This window comes from Oratosquilla oratoria, chromosome 2 (genome assembly GCF_046742065.1).
Source record: "Oratosquilla oratoria isolate Oo_2021 chromosome 2, ASM4674206v1, whole genome shotgun sequence".
Classification (NCBI taxonomy): Eukaryota; Metazoa; Arthropoda; class Malacostraca; order Stomatopoda; family Squillidae; genus Oratosquilla; species Oratosquilla oratoria.
This window is the reverse complement of record NC_134778.1, coordinates 58524029-58534802: the sequence shown is the minus strand read 5'-3', so window position 1 is coordinate 58534802 and position 10774 is coordinate 58524029. Positions and strand designations below refer to the sequence as shown.

The 10774-nt window shown below is 35.5% G+C and overlaps 1 protein-coding gene across 4 annotated transcripts in view; it reads right to left on the bottom strand.

Moving 5' to 3' along the window:
• Positions 1-10087, bottom strand: part of LOC143038872 (uncharacterized) — a 378814-nt gene extending 368727 nt beyond the window's left edge. For 2 of the 4 annotated variants that reach the window (XM_076208548.1, XM_076208557.1), the window contains exon 1: positions 10005-10085. The gene's annotated coding sequence lies outside the window, so the exon portion shown is untranslated. Of the gene's footprint in view, positions 1-10004 lie in introns of all 4 variants that reach the window. The other 2 variants (XM_076208539.1, XM_076208530.1) reach the window with 2 other exon arrangements.
• Positions 10088-10774: the final 687 nt, after the last annotated feature.

The following is a 10774-nucleotide window of genomic DNA, read 5'->3' as shown; positions in this document are numbered from 1 at the left end:
TACGGGGGCAAGTTTTCCAGAGAATAAAATAGAATATTTGGAAGGATAAAGGAAAGATCTGGAAGGCGATGGAATATGAAAGAATGCTGATGGAAACGGGACGAGATCCCGGAGGACATGACGAGATGCGGAGGGTCGTAGAAAACGGAGGTGTGGAAACGAAGAACAAGAGGAGGAAAATCAAAATCGGTAATCAATAAACAAATAGAATAATCTGTGCGAAAAATATTTTTTCTTTATTTTTTTTTTCATTTTTCTATTTCCTTTTCCTTTTCATAATTTTCTGTGTATTTAATTCTTTTGTATCTTATTTCATTTTGTGATCTCCAAATTGAAAGGATGTAATAGCATACAAGAGGGAAGAGAGAACTGAACATAGAGAGAGAGAGAGAGAGAGAGAGAGAGAGAGAGAGAGAGAGAGAGAGAGAGAGAGAGAGAGAGAGAGAGAGAGAGAGAGAGAGAGGAGAAAGTCAAAGCTTTACTAGGATGAAGGAAACATAAAAAGGTAGTGCAAATGTTGACTTAAGATGGCAATTGCCAACAAAATGGTAAGAATATGAGGATGAAACCTTTAAAGGTAAGGAAGTAATAAAGTAATACATGTTTAATCTTCGTATGGTGTCTACTGTGACAAGTGCAAATGCTGACACTGAAGTTATGGAGGAAGAGACCTCGCTAGGACGTGGTAAAGACGGAGGAGGAGGAAGAAGAGGAGGAGGAGGAGGAGGAGGAGAGAGAGGGAGGAGGAAGAGAAGGAAGAAGAGGAGGAAGAAGAGGGGAGGGAGGAGGAGGAGCAGGAAGAAGAGGAGGAAGAAGAGAGGAGGGAGGAGGAGGAGCAGGAAGGCGAGGAAGAGGAGGAGGAGGAGGAGCAGGAAGAAGAGGGGAGGGAGGAGGAGGAGCAGGAAGAAGAGGAGGAAGAAGAGAGGAGGGAGGAGGAGGAGCAGGAAGGCGAGGAGTAGGAGTATGAGGAGGAGCAGGAAGAAGAGGAGGAAGAAGAGGGGAGGGAGGAGGAGGAGCAGGAAGAAGAGGAGGAAGAAGAGAGGAGGGAGGAGGAGGAGTAGGAAGGCGAGGAGTAGGAGTATGAGGAGGAGCAGGAAAAAAAAAGGGGGGGGGGAGGGAATCTCCTGAAGAAAAAGTAAAAAAAAAAAAAAAAAAAAAAAAAAAAAAAGAAGAAGACAGAAGGAGAAGGTTGAAGCAGAGGAGAAGGAGGTGGAGAGGAACGAGGAAAGAGAATGAGGATATGGAGTGTACAAAAAAGAACAAGAAACTCGGAGGAGGATTGAGAATGGGATTAGAAGGATTAGGATAGGACTAAGGTCAGGAATAGGATTAGGATTAGGATTGAAATTAGGATTAACATTAGCATTAGTATTAGCAATAGCATTAACAATAGCATTATGATTATGATTAAGATTAGAATTATTATTATGATTTGTATTGGGATTAGGATTTGGATGAGGATGAGGATTAGGATTAGAAAGAAGAGAAAGAGTAGTAGGAGAGAGGTAAAGGAATGGAAGGAAGTAAGGAGAAAGAAAATGAGAAAGAGGAAAGGATAGTTACGTGGCATGTGTTAAGGAAAGACGAGGAAAAAATCAAAACGACGAATACGCAAAGAAAGACCCGTTAGCGCCTAACGAAAATAAGACGAACTGGAAGGCTGGATAGCGGCGAAGAACCGGAAGGAAATAGATGCGAATAAAGACACGAAGGTATAAGCGAGGACTAGACCGGGTTGGGTGGGGTACAGACATACGACACGATAAATATGCGTGGGTGGACGGAACAAGCTTCCCGAAGAGGAGATATTAGGGTATAAGACACCAGGATCCCGGGAAGACGTTTACTGTTCCGCAAGACGGAAGAGCCGGGGATGAATGTATGCAACTGCGTGTAGGAGTGAAACGGTGGGAAGAGGAGAGGGGAAGGAAGGGTAAAGGAGTATTTCTGCTATTTAAGGAGATATCAGAAAGGTGGAATAATCTAAGAAAAAAAAAAACCGATGATATAAAACAACTAAAATGCTGAGAGACTTTGGTGGGTCTAGGTAAAATAAATAATGCATGCATATAAAACAAGTAGTCAATACGGGACTGTTGTACACAAGAAAATACGTGTTACGACGGCGAAATGCATAGGAAAGCGCGTTAAATATAATTAGAAGCAAAGATCAATTGATGTAATTGCAACTATAGACAAGTTCAAAGATCAATTGATGTAATTGCAACTATAGACAAGTTCAAAGATCAATTGATGTAATTGCAACTATAGAGAAATTCAAAGGTCAACTGATGTAATTGCAACTATAGACAAATTCAAACATCAATTGATATAATTGCAACTATAGACAAATTCAAAGATCAATTGATGTAATTGCAACTATAGACAAATTCAAAGATCAATTGATGTAATTGCAACTATAGACAAATTCAAAGATCAATTGATGTAATTGCAACTATAGACAAATTCAAAGATCAATTGATGTAATTGCAACTATAGACAAATTCAAAGATCAATTGATGTAATTGCAACTATAACCAAATTCAAATATCAATTGATGTAATTGCGACTAGAAGACAAATTCAAAGATCAATTGATGTAATTGCAACTATAGTCTAATTCAAAGATCAATTGATGTAATTGGAACTATAGACAAATTCAAAGATCAACTGATGTAATTGCAACTATAGATAAATTCAAAGATCAACTGAACTAATTGCAACTATAGACAAATTCAAAGATCAGTTGATGTAATTGTAACTATAACCAAATTAAAATATCAATAAATGTAATTGCAACTATAGACAAATTCAAAGATCAATTGATGTAATTGCAACTATAGACAAATTCAAAGATCAAATGATGTAATTGCAAATATAGACAAATTCAAAGATCAATTGATGTAATTGCAACTATAGACAAATTCAAAGATCAATTGATGTAATTGCAACTATAGACAAATTCAAAGATCAATTGATGTAATTGCAACTATAGACAAATTCAAAGATCAATTGATGTAATTGCAACTATAGACAAATTCAAAGATCAAATGATGTAATTGCAAATATAGACAAATTCAAAGATCAATTGATGTAATTGCGACTACAAGACAAATTCAAAGATCAATTGATGTAATTGCAACTATAGACAAATTCAAAGATCAGTTGATGCAATTGCAACTATAGACAAATTCAAAGATCAACTGATCTAATTGCAACTATAGACAAATTCAAAGATCAATTGATGTAATTGCAACTATAGACAAATTCAATTTTCAATTGATGTAACTGCAACTATAGACAAATTCAAAGATCAACTGATCTAATTGCAACTATAGACAAATTCAAAGATAAATTGATGTAATTGCAACTATAGACAAGTTCAAAGATCAATTGATATAAATGCAACTATATACAAATTCAAAGATCAATAAATGTAATTGCAACTATAGACAAATTCAAAGACCAATTGATGTAATTGCAACTATAGACAAATTCAAAGATCAATTGATGTAATTGCAACTAGAAGACAAATTCAAAGATCAATTGATGTAATTGCAACTATAACCAAATTCAAATATCAATAAATGTAATTGCAACTATAGACAAATTCAAAGATCAATTGATGTAACTGCAACTATAGACAAATTCAAAGATCAGTTGATGTAATTGTAACTATAACCAAATTAAAATATCAATAAATGTAATTGCAACTATAGACAAATTCAAAGATCAATTGATGTAATTGCAACTATAGACAAATTCAAAGATCAAATGATGTAATTGGAACTATAGACAAATTCAAAGATCAACTGATGTAATTGCAACTATAGATAAATTCAAAGATCAACTGAACTAATTGCAACTATAGACAAATTCAAAGATCAATTGATGTAATTGCAGCTATAGATAAATTCAAAGATCAATTGATATAATTGCGACTATAAGACAAATTCAAAGATCAATTGATGTAATTGCAACTATAGTTAAATTCAAAGATCAATTAATGTAATTGCAACTATAAACAAATTCAATTATCAATTGATGTAATTGCAACTACAGACAAATTCAAAGATCAACTGATCTAATTGCAACTATATACAAATTCAATGATCAATTGATGTAATTGCAACTAGACAAGTTCAAAGATCAGTTGATGTAATTGCAACTATAGACAAATTCAAAGATCAGTTGATGTAACTGCAACTATAAGACAAATTCAAAGATCAAATGATGTAATTGCAACTATAGACAAATTCAATTATCAAATGATGTAATTGAAACTATAGACAAATTCAAAGATCAATTGATGTAATTGCAACTATAGACAAATTCAAATGTTTTGTACATGGAAAGCGCGTGCAAGTTGCGGTCATTTGGAGTTACTTGGCACATCTCGAGGCTTTCATCCTGAAAGAGTAAAAAGGAAACTGAGCCAACAACGGGACAAAATGAACCTCACTTTTAATTTGGAAACTCCAGCGTTAAAAAGACCACATTAGTATTGTAGGAGAAGGAGAGAGAGAAAAATAAATTTAAGCAGAAGGAGGAAGAGGAGGAAGAGGAAGAAGAGGAGCAGGAGAAAGAAGAGGAGAAGAAGGAAAAGGAAAGAGAAAAGAAGGAAAAAGAAAAGAAGAAAATAGAAAAGGAAAAGGAAAACGTAAAAGGAAAATATAAGGAAAAGGGGATGTAGAAGTAGATGGAGAAAAAAAGGAGAAGAAAAAGGAGTAGTAGTAGTAGGAGTAGTAGAAAACAGAAGAATAAGAAAAGGAAGAAAGAGAAAAGGAGGAAAAAGAAGAGGAAGGAGAAGAAGATAGAGAAGGAGAAGAAGAAAAAGAAGTGGAAAGAGATAGAAGAGAAGGCGAAGAAGAAGGATAAAAAGAAGACGAAAAAAGAAGAGGAGAAGAAGAAGAATAAGAAGGAGAAGAAGAAAAAGAAGAAGAAGAAGAAGGAGAAGAGGAAAAAGAAGAAGAAAAATAAAAAGAAGAAAAAATGAAAAGAAGAAAAAGAAGGAGAAGAAGAAGAAAAAGAAGAAGAAAAATAAAAGAAGAAGAAAAAATGAAAAGAAGAAGAAGAAGCAATTGCAGTGTACCTTGTCTGGACAAAGCTGCCACTGAATTTAGTCTTTGGAATTTACGATGAGATGAGAGCAGTGAAGAGAAGGAGATCAGCAAGAGAAGTTGGTTGGAAACGGAAAGAGAGGGTGTTGGATTGCGATATGATAGAGAGAGAAGTGACGAGATAAGATGAATCAGAACAGAAAGAAATGAAAAAGAAAATTAAAGTAAATTCAGAGTGGACAAAAGATAAAAAGGAGAAACAGAAGAAACATGAGGGAAGAGTATTGACAAAAGAAGAAAAGGAAAAAGAAATTGAGGAGGAATTGTGAGATGTCAGTTGGAGAAAGAGACACAGAGGGAAACACAAAAGAAATGGAAAAAGGAAGAAGAAGAAGAAGATCCAAATGCATTGGAAATGTGAAGACGAAGGGGAAGCGAGAAGACAATAACTGATCAAGATTTTGAGAAGTGGAGGGCAAAGGTGAAAGTGAGAGTGAGAGTGTTGGAGAGGAGGTAGAAGAGGAGAGAGAAAAATAAAGAGAGGAGGAGAAGTAGAGAAGAGAGGGAGAGGGAGAATGAGAATGAGGAGGAAGGTAGAGAAACAGGAGGAGAAGAGGAGAAGAAGGAGGAGGAGGAGGGACAGAGGAGAAGAAGAAGGAGGAACAGGGGAGGAGAAAGGGAAGAAGAATTAAGAGGAGGAGGACAAGGAAGAGGGACAGAGGAGAAGATGAAGGAGGAACAGGGGAGAAGAAGGGGAAAAAGAAGCAGGAGGAGGAGGAGAAGGAGTAGGAGAAAGAAGAGAGAAAAGGAGGAGGAGAGGGAAGTCAGTAAAAGTAGTTGGACGAAAGGGCAAAGGCGCAGATGGAGACGAAAACTAAGGAGATGACGTAGAAGAAAACGAAGAAGAAAAGTGGGAAGGTCAGGTTCAAGTCTACTGTCGGCTCAGGTGTTTCTAAAATTCCTTTATTTTAATCTATTTTATTCATTATTATTATTATTATTATTATTATTATTATTATTATTATTATTATTATTATTATCATTATTATCATTATCATTATTATTATTATCTTATCTTTTATGATCTTAGGTTTGCTCATTCGATTCTGAATTCAATATGTTCTTCAACCTCCCTTTGGGCAGTTTCGTTCTTTGCTTGTTCCACATTCTCGTCATTTCGGAATCCAGACCCAAGAACCCATTGTGTTACAAAGGATTACAGAGGAGGAGCATGCCAACAGAAAAACTTTTGGTCCAACTAGGTCGGATGCGAAAAAAATAAAATAAAATAAAATAAAATAAATAAATTAATAAAAATAATAATAATAACATAACAATAATAATAAAGAATAAAACAAAATAAAATAAAATGATAATAATAACAATGACAAATAAATAAATTAATAGAATTATACTAATATAAATAATAGAATATAAAATAAGTAAATGAATAGATAGGTCATGTACTATATCCATATCTATAAAATCTCTAAAACCCAAAAATCAGCTCCTTTATTAATTTGGCCAGCTCGGTAGCCTAGTGGATAATAACGTCTTGAACTCATGAGTAAGTTTGAGTCCCGGGACCCACTGTGGTTTCCGACAGCCCTAACCAGGCGGGGAGGTGACCCAATGTCGGCCTAGAAAATCCAGCAGATTGCCGCAGCCGTCAGAAGTCCATCTAAGCGTTTCTCACTTCCCACTGCTGAGAGTGGGGTGGTGAATTTTTTTTTTTTTTTTTTTTTTTTTTTTTTTAGTTGGTTATTTTGGCGCCAATTAAAATGAAGACAACCTTTCGAAGCTAGCCAGAACGGGATGATCAAAGTATGTTACGATAGAATGAAGCCTCGTGATTGAATTAAGCTCCAACCTAATAAAGCATCTAATTGGTATCACCTACGTAAGGAAATATTCAAAATATTGCCACGATGACATTTCCTCTGCTAAACAGAATTGACTTGCTTTGCTATTACTCGCTATTTGTTAGATTTTAGTTGCTATTCTTGGGAGTGGGAGGCTCCTTAGATAGACAGAAATCACCTGTCGTCAGCCAGAAGAAATGTATAAAAGGAATCCATACCATTTATGAATTGAATAATATCCATGTACAAGTACAGCGAACAAGACAATGGAAAAGTGAGTGGTAACGTACGAGTAGTTGTTACTTATGAGATACTGTCGAGTTAGTTCCCATTGCGAACGGGTGAGTTTGTGTTTATCTACGTCAGGAAATTACTACATTCGATATTAATATCTAATGTGGATCTAGGAATGAGGAACACGTCTTTGGATGACGCAGGAACTGGTATTATAGGGATACCAAATCTAAAACTGAGTGAGTGGCAACGTACGAATAGTTGTTACTTATGAGATACTGTTGAGGCAGTGCCTGTTGCGAACGGTGAGTTACGGTTATCCATGCCATGAATTTACTACGTTCGATACTAATGTCTAATGCGGGTCTAAGAATCAGGAAGACGTCTTTGTATGACGCAGGATCTGGCATTATAGGGATACGAAATCTAAAACGAATCTGCAACAGGTCTTCAAGTAAGGGAAGTGGTATTGACCTTTGTCGTGGGAAGGAAGGAAGGAAGTGTCACGTGATGAACGAAGATGAATGAGAGAGAGTAAGACCTTCGCGTAACAAGTATCACGTGTAGACCTTTCCAACAAAAAGTATTTCATAGACAAAGTGAAAACTGTAAATAGTCTTCGTGTAATTTATGAATTAAAGGAATTATACGAACACAACATGGCTCTTTAGAAGTAAGAACTGATATTTAATGTATAGACGAGTAACGGTTCATTGTAAAAACTCCATGATTTTTGGTTCCTCTCTTTTTAGAACTTCCTAATAATCTAATATGACAGTTTGTAACACTTTTATAGGAAAACCGCGGCCCCAAGATATCCGCCCATACCCACCGCTCATGCTCACCGCTGATGTGCAACGAAAGAGCATTTGCTACATAATCCAATGTAAATATATCACATATATTTCCACATACCACAACGCCCTTCCATCTTATGAGTGGATGGTTGAGGGAGATCATAAATCAACTCATCAGCCATCCCACATTAATCCGATAACATTTTTTTTTTTTTTTTTTTTTTTTTTTTTTTTTTTTTTTTTTTTTTGTCTTAGCTCCTTGGGGTCAGAAGCAACGGAGGAAAGTAAATCACAACCGAGAAAGGGCTGGTGTACTCTCATCACTTCCTTGTATGGGGACCCCTCCACCATCATCCATTCGGAAAATTGTAAAGCAGAAAAGAATTCCTTTCAGGTCGCGTTTTCTCCTTATTCAAAACCAACCTTTACTCACTCTATATATAGTAATGATAATATTATATACATATATATATATATATATATATATATATATATATATATATATACATATACGTGTGTGTGTATGTACATTATATATATATATATATATATATATATATATATATATATGTATATGTATATATATTAAGAAATGTCCCACTAGCCTTGTCTTCTCGTAAAGACTGGGAAGATAATATACAAAAGTAAGTATTTTCCTTCTCCAGGGAACACATGGGGATGTTGTGGTCGGCCATTATTTTTATCTTTTCCTATTAACTTACTTCTCCTCTGCGCCGCTCCGTCTCTGGCACACAACGTTGCCGAAGCTGAACGCACTCGTAAACACACACTTGTACAGGAACAAACACGCACACGTGCATATACACATACAAAGATACACATGCACATACACTCTTCATATACGTACACACACGCACATACACACACACACACACACACACACACACACACACACACACGCGTACACATACATATACACACATAAACATGCACATGCACATACACCCCATACATGCATACACACATAAACACACACATACACACACACACACACAAACACACACATAAACATATACAAACACACATGCACACACACAAACTTACACATGTATATACATACTCCCACATACAGAAACACAGACACATATACACATGCACATATATTCGCATACACACACAAAGACACACACACACACGCATGCGCGCGCACACAAACACACACACGCATTCACACACATACACACACTCACACATAAACAAATAAATACACAAGAATTCATTTGAATAGACACACTCCTGGCAATACTAAACATTTGTTCTTCAGCTCATGCATCGCTAATGAGCTCTTGGCCGAGTTTGTCTAAGAGATAGATTTAGGACCCGAACTGGTGTGAGAGTGTTCAGTTGATGCAGTTGATGGGATTGAAGGACGGTTGACAGGTACGAGGTTTATCCTTACTGATGCATATCGTACAACTACTCTGTGGTACATATTACTTGTTACGTAGAACACTGATATAAAGTATAATGCTAAAACGTTTACGGTGTCACGGGTTTTCTGAAAGTATTTGAATGTTGTGCAGGAAAATTAGTATTGTATTTATGCTTTTTTCAGTTTCAACATAATCGTGATTTTTTCTTATTCTAAGTTGTCCTTGTTCCTGAGTGACACTGAAATAGTTTCACTTAGTTACTATCGTTCCATATATATATATATATGTATATATATATATATATATATATATATATATATATATATATATATACATATATATATATATACATATATACATATACATATATATATATATATATATATTTGTAATAACACTCAAACGTACGTACACACCCACACACACACACACACACACACACAAACATATACACAGAAATACACTCGCACACAGACACACAGACACACACACACATACACACATACATACAGACACACACGCAAACAAAAAACAAAAACACGAACAACAGACATACACACACATAAGCAAATACAATTAAGAAGTATGTACTTGTTCATAGACACGTTGATATTTTCGCTCATATATCCAATTGAGTTAAATATATTTTTGTACTTACGGCCAATTACTGAAGATATTTTTTTGTCTTGGAATGTTTCAGTTAATTAGTTACTGACAAACTTTCCCGGGATGAAACTGGACGACTGTTGTTGGTCCACAGACTCAAGGACCTTCACATAACTCACCTGAAAAGGTAAAAGTTCATATTAAAGAAAGATATTTTTGTTCTAAACTTATACATGAAGAGCGAAGTTACATAGGTACAATATATGTTTGTGTATAATCCAGTAAACATGTTCATTCTCACTCGTATACAATAAATGTATATATGTATAAATGTACGATGTGTGTGTATGGGCTTATGTGAATGTTTATGTATGTTTCTGTGTGTGTGTATTATGTGTACATGTTCATACAGGTTTTTTGTATTTGTATGAATGTTAGCTTTATGTTTGCATATATGTATGTGATTTTTGACCGAGTTTGCACGCACATTTGTGTATTAGCACTCGTAAAATTTTGCATATATGTATTTGTGTGTGCATATGCGTGTGTATATTTTGATGGTGTGTGTGTGTGTGAGTGTGTGTGTGTGTGTGTGTGTGTGTGTGTGTGTGTGTGTGTGTGTGTGTGTGTGTGTGTGTGTGTGTGTGTGTGTGTGTGTGTGTGTGTGTGTGTGTGTGTGTGTGTGTGTGTGTGTGTGTGTGTGTGTGTGTATGTGTGTGTAGGTCTAATCGTGTCTGAACTTGTTTCTCATACTGTCACACTATAATTCAATGCAAATGTCAAATTCTTACGACTTGCGTTTAATAAAATACTTAATACCAG